The 18,966-nt window shown below is 40.4% G+C and overlaps 1 protein-coding gene across 2 annotated transcripts in view; it reads left to right on the plus strand.

Moving 5' to 3' along the window:
- Nucleotides 1-11,098: 11,098 nt before the first annotated feature.
- Nucleotides 11,099-18,966, plus strand: part of NRIP1 (nuclear receptor interacting protein 1) — a 73,485-nt gene continuing 65,617 nt past the window's right edge. For both annotated transcript variants that reach the window (XM_014872987.2, XM_014872990.2), the window contains exons 1-2: nucleotides 11,099-11,216; nucleotides 17,885-17,969. The gene's annotated coding sequence lies outside the window, so the exon portion shown is untranslated. The remainder of the gene's footprint in view (nucleotides 11,217-17,884; nucleotides 17,970-18,966) is intronic.

Here is an 18,966-nt window from a genome sequence, read left to right on the forward strand (position 1 = left end):
TGTTGACTTCACTTGAAAAGAATGGCACGTTTCCCACTAACTTTATTAGTGGCAGGATTGGGCCTTGATGCAATACCTCATGTCACAGCAGCAAAACTTGTTGCCAATAGTCTGTCTCAAGGGAGGAGATTTCCAGTAACTGCTCCCTGAGAACTATTCTAAAAATGCAGCTTTTTTCTGTCCAGCCATCGGGATAATGATATACTCCATCCCTAAAGAGAGGGGGGCATTGACAGAGCTGCATTGATGGCACCAGAGGTCCCTGCTGGCTTGTTCACTAAACAGAACTGGCAACTGACTCTGAAGATAAAAGTTCTTGACGTTTTTCCAAGCTGGTGGAATGGAGCTGAGTGACACTTAGAAATAAATAGAGGAGGGAATAGTGTGATCTTGAATGACAGAGGATCTTTCATGAAAGACTTTCATGGGGCAAGCATGGGATGCACTGTTCCAGGCATGAATCTAGGGGATTTGTTGTTGCTGGATAATGTGCATGTTTGCTGCCACTTGTATAAAATGTAGAGGGAAAATAAGGGGAAAAGTTCCAAATGAATCTTTTATTCCCACTTAAACAGTCAAACCCAAATACAGTATATATCTCTTCCTTCCCAATAATTGACTCTACAAATTGCCAATCTCTTTGGAAATCTCTTAGAAGAACATTCTCTCTCCTGACAAGGAAAAGTACTCCATGCAAAACATTTGTCACTTGTCTGTTATCATAATTCATGATCTTATCCTTCATTCTCTTGCTTGTTTAAGCACACAGAAATAGTACTTTTAACCTGAAACTTCAAAGGTAAAAATATTGTGAAGAGGTCTCCATTCTTTTTCTTCTCATCTCTGATCTCAGCCTTTGAACATCAAAGTGGCTCAAAGTTTGGGGTAAGTTCTTAAGGATCCAGTTACTAGAAAGAAATCAATTGATTTTCCATGTTCATATTCATGGTAGACCAGAACAAATATTAATATTCGAGAATAGTTTAATTTAATAATTTATAACAATTACAACAAGTTGCTGCTTAATCTTTTGCTCAGTACAATGAAGCTCACTCATTCTATTGTATTGATATGAAAAATCCTCGAGTTCTGTCACTCAGAAGTTGCCAGAAAAAAAAATCACAACCTAGGAATTACAAAGCAATTAAGAATGTAAAATAAATTCCCCAAACAAAGAGTGCTGCCATTTAAACTACAGTATTGCACTGTCAAGTAAAAGGTTAATAAAAATGAGTCTTGTACCCTCAATCTATTACCCCTAAGCAATAGTCATTTTCATATTGATTTTTGAAGGCTGCCATCTAAATTAAATACTTTTCAGCTCTGTCACTTTATACGTATTCTCATTACAGCAGACACTAGAGCCAAAATATTTTAATCTTTAGTGTAATCCCTGTAGGGCCATATTCTTAGCTACAACTTTAGGGGTTCTACAACTGCTCTTTTCCTTTTAAATGCAGAAATTCTTGGTCCTGTAAGGACTTCCTATAAACAAATAAGTTCTGCAGTCTGTTGTGAAATTACCTTTGTTGTCAGTGCTAGAGAGTTATCAGTCCTCTCACCCCCCACCACTCACTTGTGAACTTCTGTGTTCTCAGGAAAGGTTCTAATGACACTCTTCTGGTAGGTTTAATTTCTGGTCATTTAAAAGCCAAGTCCTGGAAACAAAACCCTTACCATACTCTTTTTCACAGGAAAAACCAAAATAAAATTAAACAGCTTAGACATTAAACACTTATTAAGCATTTCATGGCAGCTGACAGACATAGCTGAAGCCAAAAACCCCTCAGAAAACAAAACTATCACCAGGCAGAGCAGCCCAGACTGCCTCTGTCAGTCCTAGTGCTCTGATCAGCCTGGCAGAAGGGTGATGACACATGAGAAGTCTTTCTTTAGAAGAAAATCAGACTTTGCAAAGAAACAGTGCCTACACGTAGTTTTATTTCAATGCATGGGGTATAGCCATAGTGCACAAACATTGGGATTCAGGAGCTGAAAAGTGCTTCTCAATCTGCCAGTTGGGATACACCAACACTTTCTGAAATATATATAGGATACAAGCAGAAATCCACCACCCAGGGCCCATGCAATAGCTTTAGGATCACGAGTAGGCAATATATGGGTGTTTACATCTCTTTTTTTATTTTTTGTCTGAGGTTAGTGGTGTAGCTTCCATTACCTTAACCTGGTAGCACAGCCCCCTGACAAATATCTCTTATAATAACTTAAAGTTCATGAAGAAACTTGGTAGTACAAGATCAGTAATAGCTTAAATAGATTTGTGGTGTACTGGTAGCCACCATGAGAGAGCAGCAAATATGAAACATGCATTAGCCTGTACAGTACTTGCTCTGGAAACAGCACTTGCTACACAAGATGAAATTTGATAATCGGCCTCCTCGGCGGATCAACAAGCTGGGCATTAAAATAATCTAGCCCAGGGAACATAAAAGCATTGGTGAGCAATAAGCAAAGCACATTTAGCTCAATTAATAATAAGAAGCCTTAATCTTTTGACTGCAACACTGAAAAAAGAGCTTGCAATCATAAAACATATAGGGTTTTGAGCCAATGAATCTTCATTGAATTTTAAAGCTGAGTTAGAAGTTCAAGTGGGTGTGGGTTGATGGCAAGAGCCAGCCATGAACAGCTCAGGGCTTTTCTTTGATTTTAACTGAAGAAAATTGATGCTTGTAGAGGCTTTTCTGCTTACCAGCTTGTCAATATGGTAATAGCATCGTCTGAAATTGCTGGTTTGGTTGACAATATCTGTGTCTTGTCGGCACAGAAATGAAATCCAGGACGATGCCAATGACCAGCACTGCTCACAGGCAGCTTCAGATTGCTGAGTAAGAACAGGGCCAGAGTGGAACCCTACAGAGCACAAAAAATAAAGGCTCTGGGAGAAGGACACAAATTACCCTTGAAAATATAATGCAGGTAAATGTTGGATAAATATGATTTAAGCCAATTTAGAACTGTGCCAAACAGGAAGATAAAGCTCCTCAGGCATTCAAGGAGAACATTAAGATCTAGCAAAATGAGAGTAGCTGGTATATGAGAGCCTGTCTTTAGGAGAAGGTTACATCTCTTTGCTGTCCTGCTGTAAAATTTTAAGTAGTGGAAACTCCATTCAAAATATAGAATCTGTTTCCATACTCACTGAAGTCAAAAGCAAATCCTTTATGTCTTTTCGTGATGCTGTTTTCTGGGGATGTAAGACAACACAGAAATTCTTGGAGGGATTTTATGCCTCATGTTGTGTATCAACTTACAACAAACAGAATTATTGCATGGTATGGCACTTCTTGCTTTCTTCTGGATTCGAGAGACTGAATAATGCTTATTGCTGCTCTTTTTTCATTTAAGCCCAGAAGAGACAATAACAAGACAATTAAACCTAATAATGGGATAACAAGTTCTGCAAATAATGATTTTTTAATCAATTTTCAAGAATTTAGGAAAAATTCAGTAGGTTACTTTTTATTTTCTGGTTTATGGATTTTCTTTCTACTAGAAGCATTCTAGCAGGATCAGAAAATGTCAGTGAAAATGTTCAGTGATATTTCAACTCTCAGAGAAGAGATAGGGGAAAGAAAGAATGAAAACTCAGATGAGAACAGCTGTGCAATCAGAGGAAAAGTATTCTCGTTTGAGTGTCTGGGCCATACAATTTATCCCAATAATAATAATAATAATAAATTAAAAAAAAAAAAAAGGCGGAGTTTTTGGATATCAAGGCGGGAACTGGAAAAAAGCTGATGAGTCATAGAAAACAAAATTACATGTCCTCATGTCATGATTTACACTGTGTTTTGCTCATAAATCCAAGTACAGCTCATTACTGGAATTGCAGTACACCTCTGATACTGGGAAAGAGAATTTCAGTAGAGAATAGAGAGACCCACCATAGTAAATTGTTTATACCTTCTCTTTTTCTTGATAGAAAGGACATGAGCAATATCTATTTACAATTGAAGTAATAACTCTGGAAAGCACATGAAACTATTTGTTTCAAAAATCCAAGAATTTATCTGATTTGTTGTGTCATTTATTAGCTTTCTTTAAGCATCATATGAGTAACATTAATCAGACAGTGCGAGTGGAAAATTACAAATAACTGGTACATAAAGTGGCTTGGGAGAGGTGAAAAAATGTTTATGGATTTAATTATTTTTTGTTGTCTCAACCTGGCCAATTTAACTGCTTAATAATCATTTGTTAAATAATAATTATTTAACAATTAGTTAAGTAATTGTGACCGGTGATCACCTTTTCAAGACAAGTCATACAGACAATTCTTTTTTTTTAAAAACACATTTTTTCAAGCAACAGTTTTTCTATGATTCTGCTGGTAGACAATGGGCCAGGCCATTGAAATATTTAAGAGTTATTAGGGATGTAAAACATAACATATTGTTAGGAGCCTCCTGTACAGAGCAATGTGAGTCTTTACCCTTATATTAAGAAAGTTAACATAGTATGGTTTTCATTAAAGAAGGGATTTTAGTGGATGGTATAATTTTGAAAGGAGTTTTTCAGAAAATAACATGGATCCATTTGCATTTTGTATAAGATGATAGTATTCTGCTTAAATAAAATAACAAAACAAAATAGCAAAAAGTGGGCATAGCAGGTTAGACAAAATTCAGCAGGTTAAACTTAAAATGTTGTTTCCAAACCAAATAAACGTGAAACAAAACTTTCAAATTATTAACAAAATACAATTATTTTCTCTACTTAGGCTTTTATTTTAAAGTAGTTGTTTTGCCCACTTTAATGCAGCAAAATGGATGTTGTTCAAATTAAGAATGTAACCCAGATATTCTCTGTGCTAAGTCATCAAAACCCAGAATGAATTTTCTTCTCCACAGAAAATATTTCTTTTTTTTTTTTAATCATATATCAAACAAGAAAAAAGAGATGCAATTATTCCAAAATTAGAATTACATATATAGAAACAGGGCATAGTATCTGCTGTTTATATATGGCAATATCCTCACGTTCCCAATCCTTTTAAAGCAAGGGCAGTCTTGGCTAGGCAGCTCTCTAAAATATATGCAAAAAGTGGCAAAGGAAATTTCCCAGCTCTGCAGGGGGGTGTAACTTATGTGAACAGAGCTGTTGCTTTGTGGTTTATGGTGACTTGAGTCACTCCTATGCCTCTGACAGTTTTATGTCAGATGTAAACTGCTGGTGTGATGATCAACAACATCAAAGCTGATTTGTTATATACCTAACACGTAGTGGAACTAATGTCTCCTAATAAAACCTAGATATTTGAATGCTAATAAAAATATGCGAAGATATATATTCGGATCAGTTATAAAAGCACAGCTAATATGATCCTGATAAACTCTTCATGTAAAATACAATCAAGCAGAAACTTATCTAACTTTACATGGTCCAGTGATTTGAGTTCTTTAAGTTTTTTGATGCATAATTTGAATGGATTTTCTCATTAGGCATCTGTATGTAAACAGAAACACTAATTAATCACTTGTGACTAAATTTGTGATGTCAGGTAGGTAGGCAACAATTTTTTTGAGACTATTTCATCCTCAAAACTGGACTGTTTTTCAAAACAGTTTCCTTTTAGGTACATAGACAAGCCAGATTTTTTCAGAATTTCTTAGTTGTACATAAGCTAATATGTGGGGAGGGAAATAGATTTAATAAAAATACATGAGATGCACAGTTTAGCTTAACACAGCAGTTTCCTGTACTTGAGTCAGAGCACTTAGTATCATTTGTACTAAAGAATATTATTACAATTTTAATATGCAATTAAAGCGTTCGTATATTTTAAAATGTTTGTCCAGCACCTGTGTTATTTTGAAGGGCAAACACAGGACACTTAAGATTTGCTTTTTTAGGTGCTTCCTAATGGTCCTCTCCAGAACTTTATTCATTTACAGTGTGGCACTGGCTGCCAGATCGTGTGTGTATAATTTGTACGTCCCGTTCATTTCATTTGAGAACACGCTGTTTCAACAACATGCCTTGTGTCATCATGAGAACCACGACAAAGGGTTACCCAGAGCTCATGCTAGCCAGCCAGAAAAATGGGGCTGTGAAACAAAATTGTTACTGAGAGTAACTTCTGAAAGCAGAGCGTGAAAGAGGGCATGATTCTGCAGTCTTCTTTCAATCTGTTACTGCTGACATGGGGAACTCCTTTGTCAGAGAGTAGAGGCAAATACAAATTCTGAAAGGAAAATGAATGTTCCGAACAGTTTTGAGCCTGTAACCTTCTCAAACGTTATCTTTGCATGGCCATCGACCCACAAGTAGGAGCAGTGCTCGTGTAGTGCAATACCTGCTCTACTGGTCCTTCTCATGCCAGTTTATGAACAGGAACTCCAGTCATTTTCTGGATGTGCTTTCGCACTACCAGGAACGTGACTCATCAGAACAATGTTCTCAGAAATATATTCTTCACGTTTGTGCAAGTGGGATGAAATTGCAGAAAATTCAAAAGTACAGGATGCTCTCTTCTGGATAAAAACCCTGGTATTTTATTCTGGTAAAATAAATAATGTAAGGTAGTCATATTAATTTAGCACCAGCCCCTTTGACTCTTTTATGAAAGGTATTACAAGGGCTGAAAACAGTGTTTATTTCCTGCCACTAAACGGAAGAACTGAAGTGTTAGTACTCATTTAGGGTCAAAAAAACTGCACATGCCTACCCCAAAAACACACATGACAAAGTAAGCCTCACCTAGCTCCTGCCTCGGAACAGAGACAGCGTGCTGGAGGCATGGCCAAAACTCACCAGATGCTGCAAGCATATGATTCCTCCATGAGAGTTTATATGGTACAGCTGTCTTTAAATGTTTCTGTAATTGAAAAGACTCTAGCATCTGGTCCTTTGCTTATTACTCTTAGAACAAATAGTCACGATCTGAAGTCTACTTTTAAATAATGTAGGAAAAAAAAATTAATTTGAGCTGCTAAGGGTACATTACTCTCAGATGACCTGCTTGGAAGTACTTGTAAAAATGGAAGTAGACTCTAATGCAAAAAAAAGAAAAAAAAAAAAAAGGAAGTGGAAAACAACTCCAGTAGGGAATGATATATGTATGCATACAAATACCTTTATAATTTTAAATTTAGGTAGATGAAAAAGCAGAGCTTTGTAGTTTTTATAACTTTCAGCTATAGAGTATATTACTCTTCCTTTTATATTGTGCAATTCAACTCCATGACCAACAGTTGCAGACTTGCTGCTGTCATGAGGAAAACAGGAGATGCCCTAAGGTACCCTCTGCAGGAACCTTTCCCTGCACCAGTTCTTCCTCTGATAACACCTGTAGGGCTCCCACTGATTTCAGGTAATCCCAGACAGTACTCCTGAAGAACAGCAGACTATTGCACCTTACAACTGCAGATTTATGAACATTGCTATATGATGATCACTAATTGTATCAAACTTCCTTTGAAGTCCTTTATTGAATTAACAGGATTAATAATTAATTAATTCTTTTAAAATTTTTTTATTTTCTATTTTTTGGTGTGTGTGTGTGTGTGTGTGTGTGTGTGTGTGTGTGTGTGTGTGTGTTCCTAAATTCTGGAACAACTAGGTGATTTAATCCTCTGTGAAGGCACTTTTGAAATGGTGGCTAATCTGACATATTATGTGAATTGAACTAGGCTGAGTCAAGGGCAGAATTTCATTATTTGTCTATGTAAGGCTGACAAACTATTTTAGAGGAAGATTTAGTCTGGAAATGCATTTCTGTAAAGTTAGCTAGCCTCTCGACCACATCCTAATCCTCTCATATCAACATTGGACGCCATAAAGCAAGGCTTTAATTATTGTGATTGCAAAAGGTAGTTTTAGGGTGGTTAGCTTTTTGAGAGGCTGAGATAACCTTAAAGAAAAATCAAAATAAAAGCAACTGTAGTTCTCCCAAGCTCTTCAAAGCACCTTATGTGATTAAAAAATAAGCTAGCATTAGCTTAAAAATGTTTGGGAATAACAAAATAGCACTTGCATTTACTTTTTCATAATAACATGTATCTTTTTACCATATGGCACAGACCAATGTGTTTTGCTTCAGCAAGTTAAAGACAAAGTTGTTGATGAAGATGCAGCTTTGCTCATAATTTTTAAATGCAGTATTGTAATTATCAAAATTATCAAAGAAAAGTTGTGGGTACATCAACTATTTATTTAACCCTTTTTAATAGGGTCACACAGAATAATTTTGATCTTCAAGAATGTCAGAATCATCGTTATATTTTGGTTTTGACAGAAGTTTTCCTAAGTCAAAAATATACCTCTCTGTCTTAAAAAGGAGGAGTTACATTATTATATACTTTTATAAATATATATATAAATATATATATATAAATATATATATATTTTATAAATATAAAAAAGAAGTGTTTTGCTGATATTACCAAAGTGTGACACCAATAGCTGTCCACTAAGTGCTTGCAGTTCTGGGAATGGGTTCAAATGTAAGCTCTATAAATACACTTTTTCCTTCCAAGATTGATGTTAAGGTAGTTTATGCTTCCCTGTCACAATTGGCCTTCCATTTAACAGCATCTTACAGTGATGAATTCCCTGTGGAAAAAAATCGAGCAAGTGTCCTGTTTTGTGATGTCTATAAGAAAGTGAAGGTATAGACACCCCCCACAGATGGTAGATAGGTACAGCCATGGATGCTCAACTTTTATGTCTGGGGAGTGAGTGTGTGTTTAGGTTTGGTTGAAGACTGCTCAGGAAGGACCAACAAATCCTCATTAGTACTTTCATACTTCTTGAGAGATGGATTTCACTGTGTGATGGAATTTTTCCTTTACTAGCACTCTAAACTGACAAGGATTTCCTTTGTTGCACAGGGTATATATTGGGTGTGTTGTTTGAAATCTCATGGTTAAATATACATGGGCTAGTGCCACAACTCATTGTGATACAACTCTTAAGTGGTGGAGATAACCTACTACATCTATATGTTTTATTATTTAATACAGTCTCAGTTGATTGTATCTTCCTGAAACTTGTGTCCTCAAGCAACTATATGTTACCTGACAGCAATCATTTTAAGAACTACTCCACTCACACGTTTTTTTCTGTTGCATGTCCAAGATTCCTCATTTTGTAGGTCTCTCATCTACGCAATGCGTTCCCTAAGGTTAAGAATGAAAGACGTCCCTACTACAGACTCTCTTGATTGAAATAGCAGATAAATTGCTGCAGTAATGAGAAAATTTCCTTTTCCCTAGATAACTCAGCTGCTTAGCATTGAAAAATATTTGAGATGAAGATTCTTTGTGAAATAAAAAAATTAAGGATAATTTCTTTACAATCAAAATTTGCTAATGAGCCTATAATGGAAATGAAGAGCAAACCCATTCTTTTAATGGAAGTACAATCGGGCTATTTAATGAGACATGCTCTCAAAAAAAGAGGCTTGTATAAACACTGTGACATGCAACGGCTTTAGAAAATGCTGCTGCATGTCTGGAAGAAAGTGGTTAAAAACACATGATGAAGTTAACCTAAATCTTTCATTGGCTTGAAAAAATAGGTCAAGTAATACATTACTAGCTCCACTCTAAGCCTGTACACAATCCGTACATTCCAAAGTGAAAGAGGTTTTGCTTAACATTCCTACATCTACTTTCATTCATGGTATCTCTCAGTTAAAATATTTAGCTTTTCATAAATGTGACTCCTTTTTGCTTTCTTTAAGATGGAAATTCGTGTCGTCTTTAACCATATTAGTCTCTTACTAAAAAGACGCTTGAATAGATAATTTATTTTACCTGAGTTGTAAAACTAAAACGTTGGCATGTGTTAATGCAGTAATTACCACGCAGTTTATATGTGACTTGCAAACAAATTTGCTTCTCTTTCGTCAGTCTTTGACTTGTGGAAGTAAAGTATTATGAAGTATTCTGTAAAGCATTGGCAGACAGCGTGCGACACGTCGAGACATTTGTTAAACACGGGCACACAGGAGGTGCGATGAAGGTCGCATGCACTTGGTAGCTTCGTTTATACAGCCAAGTTCAGCCTGTATCTCTGTGTACTCTCTTCTTTGGTGGCAGCAAAGTCTAAAGAACAACTTGACATTTAGTGCAATTTCTGACGGCAGAGGTTCGAGGGACGTCGCCTACCAAAATGGAGGGCTGACTCTTCTTGGGAAGCACTGTCCAACCCCGGGTTGGTGTTTTTTTTTTTATTATTATTTTTTTCCTCCCAAACTGTATTTATTTGCCACGTGGGCAGACAGCTTGGCTTCGATGAGCCGGTCTGCCCCCGATCCTGGGAGCGCTTCCCCCCTTCCTCCACGGCACAGGGACCGCCGGGCGCCCTGGCAGAGCCGGCAGGGATGCTCCCCGCTCCCGGTGGCCTGGGAAGCTGGGGCTGGGGATAAGGAGACGTGCCGGGAGCAGTCAGGGATGCTCCCCGCTCCCGGTGGCCTGGGAAGCTGGGGCTGGGGATAAGGAGACGTGCCGGGAGCCGGCAGGGATGCTGCCGGGGCGGGCGGGGGCAGCGCCAGCCAGGAGCGGCCGCAGGTGCCGGGGCCGCTGCCGAGAGCATCCCGGCTTTTCCTTCAGAATAGTAACAATAACAATAATAATAATAATAATAATAATAATAATGATAGTATTAAAGTTTCTAGCGCGTGTTTTTTCGGAGGAAAGGTTGAAAGCATAAGCTCTAAACGGACAAGTATTGGTAACACTAAAGCGCCCTCCCACCCCCATTATTCCAAAGCAGCCGAAAGGGGAAAGGAAGAAGGAAAAAAAACCCCCCCCCCCCCAAAAAAAAAGTGTTATTTTAAAGCCACTGCCGTTTTCATTAGATACGGTCCTCTCGTAAGTTTGTTTCCCGGGGGCTCCGAGACTTGAGTCAGATTGATGGGAGAGGGCAGGAGGGGATGGATTCGCGTACGTGCGGCGCGGCCGCCCTGCCCTGCCCTGCCCTGCGGGGCTGGGCGGGGCGGGGGGCGCATCCCCGAATGCCCGCATCCCGCCCTGCCTCCTGCCGGGAGGTTACCAAAGGGTTAAGAAACTTGGCTGGAGAGATGAATGGCGCGGCGCGGGGAGGGGCCGGGCTGCGCCGCGGCGGGCGAGGTGGAAGGCGGAGAGGGAGGATCGCGGCTGCGGGTTAGGCTTTGAAAGTCAGCCTCGCAGGCATTGCAGCAGAGCCCCGAGCCGCGGAGAGCAGCGCAGCGGAGCTCGGCTCGCCCTGTATGTGCGCGGGGATGCGCGGGGCGGGGGGACGCGCGGGTTCGGGGGTGGCGGGAGGCGGCGCGTCCTGCCCTGTCCAGCCCTGTCCTGTCCTCCGGCCGCGGGCACCCTTCCGTCCGCCTCGGCTCCGGCAGCGCCGCTCCCCCGGAGCTCAGCGCCGGGACCGGCCGCGGCACCGGAGCGGCTGCGGGGGGCTGGGGCAGCCCGCCCGGGAGGAGCCGCGGCGGCTGCGGGGTGAGTGCGGCGCTGTTCCGCCGGGGAAATGGCCGAGCGGGGCGGGCCGGGGCCGCGCCGTGCCGGGCGGCGGCACCGGGGAACAATGCCGGGGTGAGCCCGGCGCGGCGGCGGCGGCGGCGGCGCCCGCTCCGCGGTACACCCGGTGCGGGCGGAAAGTTTGCCGGGCCGCGGTGGGTTTGGGGGAGCCGCCGGAACGGAAAAGTTACTAGTCCGTCCCCCAGAGACCCGCGAGTGTTTGGCCGAGCGCCGGCCGCACGGCCGGGCCCCCCTTTTCTCAGCGCTGCCCCTCCCGGAGCGGGCGATCGCTCGGTGCGCTGCGGCTGCGGCGGCGCGGGGCTCGGCCTCGCTGCCGGGGCTGCGGGCAAGGCCACGCCGCCCCCGCCGCCTCCCCGGCCCTGGCAGTGCCCGCCCGCCGCCACCTGCGGGCCCGCGGCCAGCCCGGGGCTGCCGCCGCTCGGCCGCCGCTGCTCGGCCGCCGCTCCGCCTCGGCTCCCTGCGCCCCCCAAAGATGCCTTCTCATCGCTTCGGGCTCCTTAGGGACGTCGCTGTTTCCCTTCTAGACTAAAGGTTACTTTTCCAGACGTGGTGTTGCTTTTTTAATTTTTTTTTTTTTCCCTTCTCCTGTGTGTGTCCCCGAAGCCCTCTAAAGGTGAATTTTAAAATTTTTTCTTCCACCCTCCGTTTCTCCCTACGGAACACGTTGTTGTAGGCTCTTCTTTCTAAGTGTCAGTGGGTGATTAAGTTGGAAGGCAGTGAATCCTAAGGAAACGTAGTATGGGCAAAACGGGGGCAGCATTGTAGCGAGCCTTGTGTCTGTGTTGCACCTTTCTTCTTCTGCCTTGTGTATCCTGGTGATTTACTGGGCTTTTAATTTAAAGAAGGATTCGGCTAAAATGCTTGACACGTGTTGAAGATGTTGGAAAAAAAACAGTGTGATTTCTGTCTTTGGGATTGTGTCGTTGTTAAGAAGGCTGAAGTGGAAGTTGTCCTCTTTTGCCTCATCTCTCTGGAATCTGGAGACTATATTATTCCTTGTTTTATTTTGAGGGGACCTGCTGCAGTGTCAGACAGCTCACAGGCTGATTAGAATTTAACTGAGTCATGGCACTATAAATGTTCAGAGATACCGTAAAGCTTTATTTAACAAAGAGTGCGAATCCCATCTGCGAAGAGCTATGGGGAGGAAGCAGTCACTTGTGGAAAGGGGGTGGTGTGTTCCTGAGCGAGTAGGAAACATTTTCTTTAATACACAAATGCGATTTACTGCTTCTAGGGCTGACTGAACACATGAGAGAGTGACACATTAAGATGCCAGATGACAAAAGCTCTCTGAGCTGAGGATATCTTGTGGTTGGGATCAGATTTAATGGCATCTGAGTAATTCTACTCTATGGGCATCAGTAGCTAATATCTTGGAAGGCAAAAGTTCTCATCGAGAGCAAGTGTTCAGGCAGCTTTTGGGTTTTTTTGCTGTCTTCCCAAACTTGTGGTCGAGAAGTTTGACTTGTTGTTCTGTCAGTGGTCTCCTGAGACAGAGTTGACATGGACTGCAAAGCAGGACAGCAAGTTAGCCGTGAGTGAAATGCATGTGTAAGGGTGTTTGTGTTCTGTGAGTGCCATGGGAGAGGTGAGGAGTAGTGACTGCATGTTTTGGGCAGAGGTGAAATCTGACCTGCTGCTAGACCAGCCTGTGCTTCTGGCTTATCTAATGAGCGAGAGCTAGCTATCAATGGCTTCCAGGTTTTTGTAGGCCATGTATGCACACAATACAGCATGCAGTCAAATGCCAAACCGTGCTGGATTGAGGTTTTTGACTTTTTTTTACCTTCTAGTCTTTTGGCAGAAAATTGCAGATGAAAACATGCTTTTCTTCTCTGCTCCCCGTACTTCTTTCTTTTTCTAAAGTGAAAGACGTGCTAACCAAAATTTATTATGATCATAAAAACTATGTTGATAAAGAAGTAGATGTAAATAATGTTTTTATATTGTAAACTTAAAAGGGTGATCTAATCACTGGCTGTATCACCTGCACTGTTTAATAGTTGTGTTTGGGGTAAATTTGTTCTGTAAAAGACATCAAGAAAAAAAATTTTAAGTGATTCAATAAAGACTGTAGAACTCAATCATGAATTAACTTTATGGTGCTCATATTTGCCTGTAGTTGTGCTTATTGCAGGATTTGCTTAAAAGAATTGACGAAGTCTTGCTTGCTTAAAGCTTGTTTTGTCTCTTTAGAGCCAGCTCTATTTTTCAGGCTTTGAACATTGGCAAAAAGTTTATATAATGCCAGCTTTATTATTATTAGCATTGAGAGCATTGTTAATTTTACCAGTGACAGTGTGGGACATGACTATAACAAAAGATAAACCCTGTTTTGCCGAGCACATGCATAAACTTGTCCAAGGCAAAGCCAGGGAGTTGCATTTCCCCCAGTCAGCTGTCCTGCTCTAGGGCTGTGCTTGACACCTCCTTGCAGAGTTATCAGAGAGCACATGAAGACCAGAAGATTTTTGTGAATTATCATTTTAGAACAGCTCTTCAGAGCTTGCCTGTACCTCGGACCCCCAAAGGCTTGTGGCTGTGGTTTTTTTTCCTATATGTGAATGTACAGGGAGTGGAAGTGATCCAGAAGAGAGCCTGGGGAGAGTGTGGGGTTTCCAGCTGGGTGCCTGGTTTGGGGGCACAATGCCCTTTTCCAGGGAGGGGCTTTTGGGGGTAAAATCCCCTTTTCCAGGGAGGGACTTTGGTGGCCACCCTCCCATGCATGGGGCTAGCAGGGCAGGGCTCATCTCCCACCTGCTGAGCGATGGGTTGGGTGATGAGCAGCAGGCAGGGTTAATAGGATAGCTATCCTATGCATTAGAAAGGATAAATACCCTTTTGGGACAAGAAGTGCAAATTTTGAAGTATAAATCATTGCTGCTCAGGAGGGCAGGCAATGTCAAGCAAGCAGAAAGGTACATAGGTAGGGAATGAAGCCTGAACAAGAGGAGAAGGTGTGAAAGAATATGCATAGATGTACAAAAAAGATAGAAAGCATAAATTTGACAGTCTGTCTAAACAGTCTTGAGCTAAAGACAAAAAGGTTAATGGTAACAGCATTTGTGGCTTGCTCTTTCTTCCTGCTAACAGGCCAAAATGATAAGAACAGTCACTGAGCTGTGCTGGCCTGCCTGTAGCAAAGAGGGGGAGAGCTGGGGAAAAGCGTTCCAACAGGGTTGTGGCTTTGCTTTTGGACATTTTGGTGTTAGGGATTTACCAGTTGCATTGGAAAACACTGGATTAGAAAACAGCATACAAAGATTGGCAGCCAGTACTTCTGGGTAAACATCTGGGATCACGTGAAAACTCATGTGTTTCCCAGTGGGAGGATATTCCTTGGGAAAAGTGGGCAGAGAGACTCTTTTGGTAAAGATGAATGCCTGCTCTTTAGGGTTTCTGGATTATTTATTTCAAATACTTGGAAATGCTAGCAGACCTATTTAGCACTTGAAAGAATTAATTTGGTAATTTATTTGGCTGTCTGTTGCAGGTCACTTGGCTTGATGGCTGAAGAAGGAGAATAGAAACTAAAACTCATGTAAATAAATATTCATGTGTAGAAAGGGGAAGAAGCAGTTGCTAGACATCTTAGCTTGGGTCAAACCCCTCCTGGCATAGTCTTCTCATACTTAAATTGTTATTGGAACTCATTGCTCTTGTTTAATTGCCTGTCTTGAGTGAAATTTTGTTTTCATACCACTTATTTCTAAATACCATTGCCTTCAGCAGAGGAAAACCAATTTTGCTTGTAGACAAAATCACATTAAAAGCAGAAGCTACAGATCTTCTGTTTTAGTCACTGGTTTCTAAGACAATGAGTTTAATGTAGGAAAGAAACTCAGTGTTGGGAAAGACTTCTGAGGGGATGATCTTCTTCCTCTCAAGAAAGGAAGTTGTGAAGAAATTAGGTGCTAGATATAAAATGTGTTCCAGTCTAGGATGAAACTATTCTTTGAAAACAAATAAGGGGGTATTTAATTTGCCCCCAAAAATAGTCCATGAAGTTCTGTGTTGAAATGTATCCAAGCAATAAGTCTTGCTCACAGGTGAACAGTAATTTTGTTCTCATTGGTCCCAGAGTTGGTATTGTTGTTCGCATTTTTTTTTTTCACAGCAAACTTTAAGATTCATTGTTACCTGCTTTCTGCTTCTTTTCTGTGCCCCATCCCACTGTGAAAAAAAGACAGGGAAAGTGAACTGAAAAGGCCTTTTCAGTGATGTCAAAAGCAGGGCTTGCCTCAGAAAGAAATTATGGTTCTTGGTCCAGGAGATGGCCTGTTTAGTGATGTTTGTATTTTCACCTATCCTGTATTTAGTAGTCCATAAAAAACCAAAACCAACATTCCAAAAACTATAAGGTGTGTAAAGCAAGTGGTTCAGATGCAAGGTGTTTGGGAATTAAGTACTATTCTAGAAAAGTTCGGGTTTTTTTCTCCTCAATTTTTAAAACATATCGAAGGCGTATGGAATTTTCACAGAAATAAAAACTTCTGTTGTTGTCTTTTCACTGAAATCTCATAAACCTTTTGTAGTCACTTGGAACAATACAAAAAAGACTGTTGAATGCTGACCTAAAGAAAATCCCATCTATACATTCAACCTTGATGACAGTACTGGATGGAGTAGGTTTTTGTGCCTTGTTTTGTGTTTTTCCCTACTGTATAGCAATCTCTCTTCTTTTGGAAGTAGGAATGATTAAATTCACCCACTTGTCAGTGGTGAAAACATTCTGTCTACATCCATAGTATAGAGCAGTAATACTAGAATTAAATATTTTTCTCAAATTCAAGTGGCTTGAGAATATGATTTTTTTTTTTTTTAATAGCGCTGCTGCCTTCTGCTCTTTGGGACCTCTTATCCTGTTTTGCATTGTCCATAAAAGATTCCTCATCCAGCTTATTTACCCTTCCAGTAAAATAGAATTGAGAAGGCTTTGAACTATGTTTATTAGCACCTTTGTCACTGTACTGTCAATGTAATTTCTCTGTTAATTTTTACTGTGATGGTAGATCTTTCTTTCCCCCCCAATTGAATATGAATTTTGAGGGTTGTGCCCCTTCTGTGGTGCAACTTACCTTTTAATTTTGTGATGTATATGGAAGAAGGAATTAATATGACATCTGCATGGAGTGTTCCAGGCTATTTACTTATTTTTCAGCTTATTTGGCCCTATTGTTGGGTCTTGGTGCTGGCAGTAGTCCAGCATGCTGCTGTTACTTCATGTACCTGAAATCTTTGGAAGGGTGTTTTTTTGGATGATGACCCATTGATCAACACCTATATCTTTTTTCCCAGTTAGCAAGCATGTTGCCGTGGTCAGAGTTAGATGTTTTCTCTAGACTGGCTTGGACCCAAGAGGTTTTGTGGAGGGAGAAATGTGCCCCCACCACACACAGTTCCCACTCTTCCCCCTCTATCCTTTACCCCCCTGTGGTGTCCTCGGTGTTAGAGGAATTATGTGTTTAAAAAGCTTTTGTATGCATTTTTTTTGTGGGACCAGAGGCTAAAGGTGTTGAAATAAGGAGAGGAATTCACCCATTGCCAAGCAGAAGGAGGGAGAGGAAAGTTCAGCTAAGTGGTGGAGAAAGTCTATCTTTTTCATTTTTTTTTTAAAAGTGTATTTTATTGTATTTAAAGTTGACTCTATGCATAATGAGCTTACTGCTTGGGTGGTAAATCTAAGGTCTTTAATAGTAAGGCTTGTCACAACAGCAAGGCTGAAATAGTAGAAATAAGAATGATCTGGTCTAGCTGTAAGTTTGTAGCCTTTAGCAGTATTTCACTTAAGTGCTGGGAAGAACTTTTAAGGGTAACATTCTCTAAGTAAAATATGTTATTCTTAAATCTCTCAAAAGCAAATATTAAAATTTCTACTAATTTGTCTTTTTCTAACTAATTTTGTTGCATTTACTGTTACACTCACCTGTTATACTCCTGTCATCTCCTTACGTATATGTAAATTCATAGAGGCTCTTTAAAAACTGATTTTGATGTTCATGGGTACAAGTTTGAAGTGTTAAGCAGTAACCACTACATAGGAAGGAGGGCTTTCATGTCACAGCTGTTTTTTGAATGAAAGGAAGGAAAAGAGGATTCTGGCTCAGAGTTGAATGTGGATTTTGTTCTTGCAGAATAATGTCCCTTAGTACAAGTCTAGACAACATGAGTTGTTTCTACTAGTTTTACTCATGGTTCTGTCTGGAAGATTTTGGTTTCTGAAGTTTGGAGCTACATTTTTCTTCTGATACAAAAGTGTTACTTGCAGTTTGTACTAACCAAAATAAAGCATTGCTATCTATTATCGACAGTAAGAAAGTAGCTCAAGGCATATTAGGTAGAAAAGAATGATTTGCAGAATTTCATAGGGGGTTTTCTGCTGTTCTTTTCAGATCAAGCATGAGATTTTTGAGGAAGAAAATTAATGCATCCTTGGACTCCTGAAGGAAGAGCTTTCCTAATGGAACCACTTTCAAGGTAAATAATTTGTTTGGGTTGTTTACCTTGTCTCTTTGGTTTGGTGTTTGTTCTTTGTCTTGCCAAAGGTGTCAGACAACTGTGTGCCATGTATAAACCTTTTAGAGTTATGTTTTGAAGTTATAAATGTTCAATTAATTCCTCTCCTTTACTGTAAGAGTTGTGGGTTTTTTAATATGTTTGCTGATAATAGAAAAAGAAGTATTTTTGTGACATCTGAACCTTTTGTGTGTAATTCGCTGTTAAGTTCTGAAGATTTAGCCCACTTATTTAGGAGGTAGCTATGTAGTGAAAAACTTGATTTACATGTAATTTCAGAGTGAAAGAGAAGATTAAATAACACTTACTGTGTTACCATCTCTCTTTATTTTTTAAATAAAACAGATCCAAATTGAGCTTGTGTGGCAAGGGACCGTCACAGTAAAATCATTATTAGATATTACGTTACAATGGCTTGTAGACATTTAGCATCACTGTCATTTTGTTCAGATCTGCTCCCTTGGTTCCCATTTCCTAAATCCTATTTTTCTTTGATACCAGGGAATAATTCCCCGAGTGTTGTCCAGTGATTGCTTATGTACATGCACTTTGGTTTGTGAGTCATTTTATTCACTTGAGTAGCCCCACTGTCCTCAGTGGGCCTACATGCGTGCCTAAGAACTTGAGAATGCTGATGAGCATAAAGAATACAATTTGGGCATGTAATGGTTGACAAGCAGTTGTTGTTTTGTTTCTGGTCTCTCTTAGGACTCATTTGCATTGCCTCCAGTGGCAACTTTTGTGAGCATTAGTAGGGAAGGTCTAGAAGCTGGAGGCAGTCGTACCAAATCCCAGCCTGCAGAGCTTCTCATATCCATTGTAATGACACAGATTGCAGATGCAAAGGATATATTTTTCTTTTTATTTAATTTTAAATAAATCTATGCATTGCTTGTCTTTACTCAAGTACAACATTGGTCTGTGTAGTGCTGTTTGAGCATCTCCAGCACAACAGAAT

The sequence above is a fragment of the Sturnus vulgaris genome, chromosome 2, assembly GCF_052056855.1.
Source record: "Sturnus vulgaris isolate bStuVul1 chromosome 2, bStuVul1.hap1, whole genome shotgun sequence".
In the NCBI taxonomy this organism is placed as follows: Eukaryota; Metazoa; Chordata; class Aves; order Passeriformes; family Sturnidae; genus Sturnus; species Sturnus vulgaris.